The following is a 9,899-nucleotide window of genomic DNA, read 5'->3' as shown; positions in this document are numbered from 1 at the left end:
TAAATGGAGTCAGCAGGTACATTCATTTCTTCCGGATCAATGGAGGAACATGTCCAACAGCAGGCGACCATGATCCATACTCTCGGCACCACAATGGAGCACATGTTGAACACTATGGAGCGATGGGAGAGAGGTGGTTATCCTACACAACCACCCACACCGCTGTCCACCTCTTCATCACCTGGGTCCAGTGGGATTCGGCTCTCGCTCCCGAGGGCATACGATGGTACAGCTGCCGGGTGCCAGGGATATCTGCTACAGGTAGAGCTCTTCCTGGCTACCATCCACCCGGCTCCCTCGGGATACGAGAGCGTGTCCACCCTCATCTCCTGTCTGTCGGGAAGAGCGCTCGAGTGGGCCAACGCCGAGTGGGGAGGAATAGACGCAGCGTCAGTACGCTATTAGGATTTCACCTGCCGCTTTTGGGCGGTATTCGATCATCCACCGGAGGGGAGAGCGGCGGGGGAACGTCTATTCCACCTCAGACAGGGGAAGAGGAGCGCACAGGACTTTGCACTGGACTTCAGGACTCTGGCTGCCAGCGCAGGATGGAATGAGAGGGCCCTGATCGACCACTACCGATGCAGCCTACGGGAGGACGTTCGTCGGGAACTGGCCTGCATGGACACCACCCTTAACCTGGACCAACGGGTGGATATGTCGATAAGGCTGGATAACCTGTTGGCAACCCGCGGACGTCCGGATCAGGGGCCGTCCATTCCATCCCCCAGCACCTCCGACCCTACCCCTATGGAGCTCGGAGGTGCTGCGCTTAGGGAGACCGGAAGAAGGGCCATCTCCTGCACCAACTGTGGCTGCGGAGGACACACTGCTGGTCGGTGCTGGGGAGTTCTTTCGGGAGTCGAGGCGGTAGGCAGAGCACTGGTGGACCGTCTCAGATGAGCAGGCACCCGACTCACCCAGAGCTCCCTGTTGCGCATATGTGTATTGATATCGTATTTCCAGAGTTTTCCCCTCATTCCCAGCATAAGGCACTCGTAGATTCAGGCGCAGCTGGGAACTTTATTGATCGTCAGTATTCCCGTAGTTTAGGGATTCCTATTGTTCCTGTTGATGTGCCCTTCCCTGTACATGCCTTAGATAGTCGCCCTTTAGGGTCAGGCCTGATTAGGGATGAAGACGCAGGAGGGTCATGAGGAGAAAATAGTCTCTATCTGATTGATTCTCCTGCGTTTCCAGTGGTTTTGGGGCTTCCCTGGTTAACTTCTCATGACCCCACGATTTCATGGCAACAGAGGGCTCTCAAGGGATGGTCAAGTCAGTGCTTGGGGAGGTGTGTAGGTGTTTCCATAGGTGCAACTACGGTGGAAAGTCCAAACCAGGTCTCCACCATGCACATTCCCCCCGAATATGCCGATTTGGCTCTCGCCTTCTGTAAAAAGAAGGCGACTCAATTACCACCCCATCGACAGGGGGATTGTGCGATAAATCTCCAGGTAGGCGCTGCACTTCCCCGGAGTCACGTGTATCCCCTGTCACAGGAAGAGACGGCGGCTATGGAGACATATGTCTCCGAATCTCTGGGGCAGGGATACATTCGGCCATCCACTTCACCTGTCTCCTCGAGTTTCTTTTTTGTGAAGAAGAAGGATGGAGGTTTACGCCCGTGCATTGACTACCGGGGTCTCAATCAGATCACTGTCAAGTACAGTTATCCACTACCGCTCATTGCTAGTATGATGGAGTCATTGCACGGGGTGCGATTTCAGGAGTGCGTACAACCTGGTGCGTATCCGGGAGGGAAATCTGGGCACTATGAATACATCGTCATGCCGTACGGGTTGATGAATGCTCCATCAGTCTTCCAATCCTTTGTAGATTAGATTTTCAGGGACCTGCACGGACAGGGTGTAGTGGTGTATATAGATGATATTCTCATATACTCCGCTACATGAGCCGAGCATGTGTCCCTGGTGCGCAAGGTGCTTGGTCGACTGTTGGAACATGACCTGTTTGTCAAGGCGGAGAAATGTCTGTTCTTTCAAAAGTCTGTCTCCTTCCTAGGGCACCGCCTGTCCGCGTCAGATGTGGAGATAGAGATTGACCGCATTTCGGCCGTGCGTAATTGGCAGACTCCAACCACGGTTAAGGAGGTGCAGCGATTTTTAGGGTTTGCCAACTACTACCGGAGGTTTATCCAGGGCTTTGGTCAGGTAGCAGCTCCCATTACCTCCTTGCTGAAGGGGGGACCGGTGCGCCTGCAGTGGTCAGCCGAGGCGGACAGGGCGTTTGGTCACCTGAAGGACCTGTTTACCTCGGCTCCGGTGCTGGCTCATCCGAATCCCTCCTTAGCATTCACAGTAGAGGTGGACGCATCCGAGGCTGGGATAGGAGCTGTACTGTCTCAGTGCTCGGGTACGCCACCAAAACTCTGCCCCTGTGCTTTCTTTTCGAAGAAGCTCAGCCCGGCGGAGCGCAACTATGATGTGGGGGACCAGGAGCTGTTAGCTGTGGTTAAAGCTCTGAAAGTGTGGAGGTATTGGCTTGAGGGGGCTAAACACCCTTTTCTCATTTTGACTGACCCACGCAATCTGGAGTACATCCGGGCGGCGAGGAGATTGAACCTTCGCCAGGCAAGGTGGGCCATGTTTTTCACACGTTTTGTTTTCACACTTTCTTACAGACCAGGTTCCCAGAACGCTAAGGCAGACGCCCTGTCCTGACTGTATGACACAGAGGAGAGGTCCATTGAGCCCACTCCCATACTTCCGGCGTCGTGTCTGGTGGCACCGGTGGTGTGGGAGGTTGACGCGGACATCAAGCGGGCGTTACGTACAGAGCCCACTCCCCCCCCAGTGTCCAGAGGGTCATATATACGTGCCGTTAGAGGTCTGCGATCGATTGATCTATTGGGCTCACACGTCACCCTCCTCTGGTCATCCTGGCATCGGTCGGACAGTGCACTGTCTTAGTGGGAAATACTGGTGGCCCACTTTAGCCAAGGACGTGAGGGTTTATGTTTCCTCCTGCTCGGTGTGCGCTCAGTGTAAGGCACCTAGACACCTACCCAGAGGGAAATTACAACCCCTACCCGTTCCACAACGGCCGTGGTCCCACCTATCGGTGGATTTCGTTACGGACCTTCCACCGTCACAAGGGAACACCACGATCCTGGTCGTTGTGGATTGGTTTTCTAAGTCCTGCCATCTCATTCCTATGCCCGGTCTCCCTACTGCCCTACAGACTGCTGTGGCCCTATTTACACACGTCTTCCGGCACTACTGGGTACCTGAGGATATTGTATCTGATCGGGGTCCCCAGTTCACCTCAAGGTTCTGGAGGGCGTTCATGGAACGTCTGGGGATCTCAGTCAGCCTGACCTCAGGTTTTCACCCCGAGAGTAATGGGCAGGTGGAGAGAGTGAACCAGGATGTGGGTAGGTTTCTGCGGTCCTATTGCCAGGACCGGCAGGGGGAGTGGTCGGGTTTTATCCCCTGGGCAGAGATGGCCCAAAACTCCCTCCGCCACTCCTCCACTAACCTTACTCCATTTCAGTGTGTGTTAGGTTATCAGCCGGTCCTGGCACCTTGGCATCAGAGCCAGATCGAGGCACCTGCGGTGGAGGAGTGGTTTGGGCGCTCGGAAGAGACCTGGAACACTGCCCATGTACGCCTGCAACGGACCATCAGGCGACAGAAGGCGAGCGCCGACCGCCACCGCAGTGAGGCTCCGGTGTATGCACCGGGGGACCGGGTCTGGCTCTCGACCCGAAACCTGTCCCTTAAAGTCCTGAGGAGATTGAACAAGGTTTGTTATAGATTACAGCTTCCTCCTGAGTATCGTATTAACCCCTCCTTCCATGTGTCTCTCCTCAGGACGGTGGTAGCTGGTCCACTCCAGGAGTCTGAGGTACGGGAGGTTCCTCCGCCCGCACTGGACATTGAGGGGGCACCGGCGTACTCGGTCCGTTCCATCCTGGATTCGAGGCATCGGGTAGGGGGCCTGCAGTATCTCGTGGAGTGGGAGGGGTACGGTCCGGAGGAACGGTGCTGGGTCCCTAGGAGGGACATCCTCGATCCCTCCATGTTGAGGGATTTCCACCGTCGTCTTCCGACTCGCCCTGCACCGCGTCCTCCTGGCCGGTGTCGGCTCACGGCTGGAGCCGCGCGTCAAGGGGGGGGGGTACTGTCACGGACTCAGCCGAGGCTGCTCCTCCTCCTTGCTCGGGCAGGCTTCGGCGTTCGTCGTCGCCAGAGTACTAGCTGCTACCGATCTATGTTTCTGTGTTCTACTTGTCTTGTCTTTATTGTTCACACCTGGTTCCCATTTTGTATTGATTAATTCCCTATTTAACCCTCTGGCTCCCACTGTATTTTGTGCGTGTCTGTTCATGTTTGGTTGTCGTCTGGTGAGCGGGTTTGTTTCCTCCCTGCGTGGAGGTTATGTTATTTACGTTACCTACGAGTAAAGTACGTTTTCGATTAGCTCTGTGTCCTGTGCCTGACTTCGTTAATATTCTCAATACAAATTTCTAAGACAAATGTCAAAGAGCATAACCACACATTCCTTTGAAACAATTTTTTCAAATTGGCTTATACTCCTCTATCACTCTATCAGAGTCACAGGATCAGGAAGTTAGACCACTAATCCTTAGGGAGTAATCTCCATCATCCAGCAGACTGAGATTTGTATCGAAACAAAATGGAAACAAACAACACAACAATACACTTCTATATATATCACTCAAGGTGTGTAAAACTTCAATCCAAAAATGTTCAGAGGACTGGTAATTCCCTCATTTTGACACATTACTCACATCGTGATTAATGTGTAAAAACAACAACACTTCTACTGGATAAGTACAAATAAAACAATTTAAAAGAACAAATACTGTAATAACTCCATAAAGAATTTGTTTTACCAATACGGTCAAAGGAAAATAGACTTAAGACAGCCTACCCTTATTGAAAGGGCAGCCCTCTCTTTCCCCCGTGGACCGAATCACAAATAGGGCTATGAACTATAAACGTGTTACTAATTATCAGTAGTACAAATGGCCTTCAAATCAGTATTACATATGACCTTTAAATCATCACCCAATGTCTCTTGGCTTTCCAGGGAGGGCGATCAAACCACACTAGAAAGTCAGGTCAGAGGTCATTCAAACCCTTCAAATAACTGTTTAATTCTATAGTAGACCAATTATTTAAAAACAGTCAAACATGTCATACATTTCATATCCCAGGTTTACAGTAAGTTTTCAGTACAGTTCTTATCAAAAGAAATCACATGCTGTTAAATTAAAACTCAGAAAATAAAAACTTCCGAAAATTCCATGTGTGTGCCCCTTTAAGGTGCAGTCTGTCTAACCCGTGAAAAACCCACTAAACCAAATGAAATAGTCCATTCAAGAAGTCAAACATGGTATTAAAAACACTAACTGTCACGGTTTCGGCTGAGGCTGCTCCTCCTCCTGGTTCGGGCAGGCTTCGGCGGTCGTCGTCCCCGGAGTACTAGCTGCCACCGATCTATGTTTCATGTTCGTTTGGTTTTGTCTTGATGTTGTACACCTGTGTCTTGTTAGTCCTCGTTAGTGTCCTATTTAGTTCTCGTTGTGTGTGTTTGTCTTTGTGTGTGATTGCTCTTCTGTTTCGTGTTGGAGCTACGTACTTCCCTCCAGTGTTTTGGAGAGGTTTTTCGCACATGTTAGTGCGCCGTTTGTTTGACGCCTGTGTGCGCCGTTATTTCGCCTTCGGGCTTATTGTGCTTATTTTCTACGTGAATATTGCACTAAAGTCTTTTGGACTGAGCTTCTGCGTCCTGCGCTTGATTCATGCACCACACCCACCTTCAGCACTCCTTGACACTAACAAATATTCATTACAAGTGTGTTGCGTGTGGGTATTTGCAAACCATAGGGCAAAAACAAACAACAATGGCCAGGCCTTATTTAATTTGGGTGCTCCCTTTACGGCCAAATCCGGATTCCTTTATTCTTATTAAACTGCTGAATTTCACTAACTGCGCTCCCCAGACCACAGTCTCAGGAAACATTTCAAAGAGAGAGATAATGACTAACCCCTCTCCTGGAAGAGAAAGTGTACATGTCATTAACATTCACTATCGTTAACATTCGCTATGCTACATCTTAATCAGCAACCCAAAAGTTTTAAATACAAACAAAACATGATAATGATAAGTCCACTGTCCTCCCTCCAATCATTAATTGTTTGTTTTAATCCACCCCAACGTTTATGTACTCTCTTTTAGACACAGTGACAAATATCTCGCCACCAAGTCTAAAGATTCACTCCCGTCTATGACTGGTCTCTCTTTTTTTAGCATGATCCAACACACCACAATGCCCTTCATGTTCATGAACAAACATTTTAAAAGTCATTTTAGATTTGGTAACCCCAATGCTGTCACTTGACAGAATTGCTTCTTAAAACTCTACTAACACTTACACACAATATTAACTCCAATCTAATTTCCCATAGGGTAAAGTTAAAACACATATCAGATGATACAGCATCCCGTTAAGCAGAACAAACACCTTCTAAAATAAACAAACCCAGAACCCCTTTCCGGTAATCTTATTATTGTAACCTGTTGCATTGTTTTAGTAAAAATATAAACCTGTTGATTAACAAATCTAGAACCTTCAACAAGTTGCTGCTGTCTCATCAGCTTAATAGTCAAAACTAACTGTAATCCACTTCAATTACTTTACACTGTTCCACGTAATGGAAACAGATTTTCAGTTTAGAATACATTAACTGTTTGCTTAAATCACTGGTGTTACCCTAACTATAGAATTGAGTAATAATAATTAGAAATGGTCAAAAACATCTCTGCATGCCTCTGCTCCAACATGTCCCACTTTGTCCCACTTAGTGCTTTAATATTTAGTAATCTCAGCCCACCCAGTTCATATTCATTATATAGATAGGCACGCTTTATCTTCTCTGGCTTAGCGTCCCAGATAAAGCGAAATATTTTTTGCTCATATGTTTTGAAAAACTAGTCATCAGGGGTAGGCAGCACCATAAGTAAGTGAGTAAACTCGATATTACTAATTAGTTAATTAGTGTAATTTCTATTGAAATTCATTTTGGGGAGCTCATTTATATATTTTGCGATATGAATACCAAGTATGTCTACTTCACCATCACCCCATTTTATAGCTAAACTGCAGGGTCATGTAAAAGTTGTGTCTTTTAAAGATCCAATACGTAATATGGTACACTTATCATAATTGGGTTTTAGTCCAGAGAGGCCAGAAAAATAATTTTAATCTTCAATGAGACATTGCGATTTCCCAGTCTTGGTCGTCCAATTATATTCCTGCTGACCACAGTGGACTCTCCTAAGCCCTGCTGAATACCCCTTTTGATTGCAGTTGCAGAAAACCCTGCACTGACCAATAGGCGATGACAATGACCCAGCTGCCAGACAACATGCCCAGTAAGCTCTTTGTTTACATGTTTGGTATGCACTCTATGGCATGCCAGGAGGGTACAAGGACACAGACTGAACACATTCTCCTGCCAGATCCATCAGTTTGTTGATTGGCAAACCTGATTTTAAAAAGTGTCTGGAATGTGGTTAAGACACACTTTCAAAGTCCATTTTAATGCTGTTAAATGTTTATGAGCTATTACTTGGTTACAGTTGATAGTACAATAACAACATCAACAAAACATAACTATGATATTTTAACAATAATAGCAACAGTAATAATTATATGACATGTGGATAGCTGAATTTAATTATTATTATTGTTAATTATTACCAACTAGATGGTAACTTTACAAGTAATGTTCTGGGGCTTGCTAAATCTCTTTAAAATTATTTTTGTGGTAGTGGAAAAAGTTTTAAAAGTTTGACTTTAATTATATGATTTGAATAGTGAAATCATTTCAAATGCCCATCCCTAGTCAGTAGTGGTCAGTAGTTTTGGTCAGTAGTTGTGGTCAGTAGTAGTGGTCAGTAGTTGTGTGGTTCAGTAGTTGTGGTCAGTAGTTGTGTGGTTGTGGTCAGTAGTTGTGGTGAGTAGTTATGGTCAGTAGTTGTGTTGTTGTGGTCAGTAGGTTAGGTCAGTAGTTGTGTGGTCAATGGTTGTGGTCAGGAGTTGTGTCTTTGTGGTCAGTAGTTGATGTCAGTAGTTGTGGTCAGTAGTTTTGGTACGTAGGTGTGGTCAGTAGTAGTGGTCAGTAGTTGTGTTGTTGTGTTCAGTAGTTGTGGTCAGTAGTTTTGGTAAGTAGGTGTGGTTCAGTAGTTATGGTCTTTAGTTGTGTTGTTGTGGTCAGTAGTTGTGTGGTCAGTAGTTGGTTGGTTGTGGTCAGTAGTTGTGTGGTTGTGGTCAGTAATTGTGGGCAGTAGTTGTGGTCAGTAGTTGTGTGGTTGTGGTCAGTAGTTGTGTGGTTCAGTAGTTGTGTAGTCAATAGTTGTGTAGTCAGTAGTTTTGCTGTCAGTAATTGTGGTTCAGTAGTTATGGTTCAGTAGTTGTGGTCGGTGGTTTTGTAGTCCGGAGTTGTGGTCAGTAGTTGCATTGTTGTGGTCAGTAGTTGGTTGGTTGTGGTCAGTAGTTGTGTGGTTGTGGTAAGTTATTGTGGCCAGTAGCTGTGGTCAGTAGTTGTGTGGTTGTAGTCATTAGTTGGGTGGTTCAGTAGTTGTGTGGTCAGTAGTTGTGGTCAGTAGTTGTCAGAAGTGTTGTGGTCAGTTGTTGTGGTCAGTAGTTGTCTGGTTGTGGTCAGGAGTTGTGTTTGTGGTCAGTAGTTATGGTCATTCGTTTTGGGGTCAGTAGTTGTGTGGTTGTGGTCAGGAGTTGTGTTCAGTAGTTGTGGTCAGTAGTTATGGTCTGTAGTTGTTTTGTTGTGGTCAGTAGTTATGTGGTCAGTAGTTGTGTGGTTGTGGTCAGTAGTTGTGGCCAGTAGTTGTGTGGTTGTGTTCAGTAGTTGTGTGGTTCAGTAGTTGTGTTGTAAATAGTTGTGTTGTTGTTCACACTTGGAAAAAAATATTCTGAAAATAACCATAAAAGGGTTATATGCTTGCTTCCTATATGGTACCCCATAAGGTTCTATATTGAACAGAAATTGGTTCCATATAGAACCCTATATGGAACCAATTTAGGTTCAGTGAAGAATAAACCCTGAGGTTCTGATCAAATAACCATACAAAAGGGTTCTATATAGAACCTTTAGGGGTGCCATAACCCTTTTTGGTTCTATCCAGATATTTTTCTATGTGTGGTTGTAGTCAGAGTCTAAACTACAGTTGTTGTGTGTGAAAACTGAACGAAGTGCGATGAGAAGTTATCAGGTGAAATATGAAGCGAACGGATGGAGAACGACAACTTCGCTCTATCCAATCAGAGCAGCAGGATCACAAACAGCTCTGTCAGGTTGGATGGGGAGAGTCGCTGCACAAAGCAAAAACAGGTTTTTAGAAATGTTTGCAAATGTATTAAAAATAGTTTCTGGGGAGTTTCTCAGATTCTTCTCTGCAGATCCTCTGAAGCTCTGTCAGGTTGGATGGGGAGAGTCGCTGCACAGCTATTTTCAGGTCTCTCCAGAGATGTCCGATCAGGTTCAAGTCCGGGCTCTGGCTGGGTCACTCAACGACATTCAGAGACTTGTCCCGAACCCACTCCTGTGTTGTCTTGGCTGTGTGCTTAGGGTCGCCCCAGTCTGAGGTCCTGAGCACTCTGGAGCAGGTTTTCATGAAGGATATCTCTGTACTTTGCTCCGTTCATCTTTCACTCGATCCTGACTGGTCTCCCAGTCCCTGCCGCTGAAAAACATCCCCACAGCATGATGTTGCCACTACCATGCTTCACCGTAGGGATGGTGGGATGGTTTCCTCAAGACGTGATGCTTGGCATTCAGGCCAAATAGTTCAATCTTGGTTTCATCAGACCAGTGAATCTTGTTTCT

The sequence above is a fragment of the Coregonus lavaretus genome (genome assembly GCF_964263955.1).
Source record: "Coregonus lavaretus genome assembly, chromosome: 22".
Taxonomy (NCBI): Eukaryota; Metazoa; Chordata; class Actinopteri; order Salmoniformes; family Salmonidae; genus Coregonus; species Coregonus lavaretus.
This window is presented reverse-complemented; position numbering follows the sequence as displayed.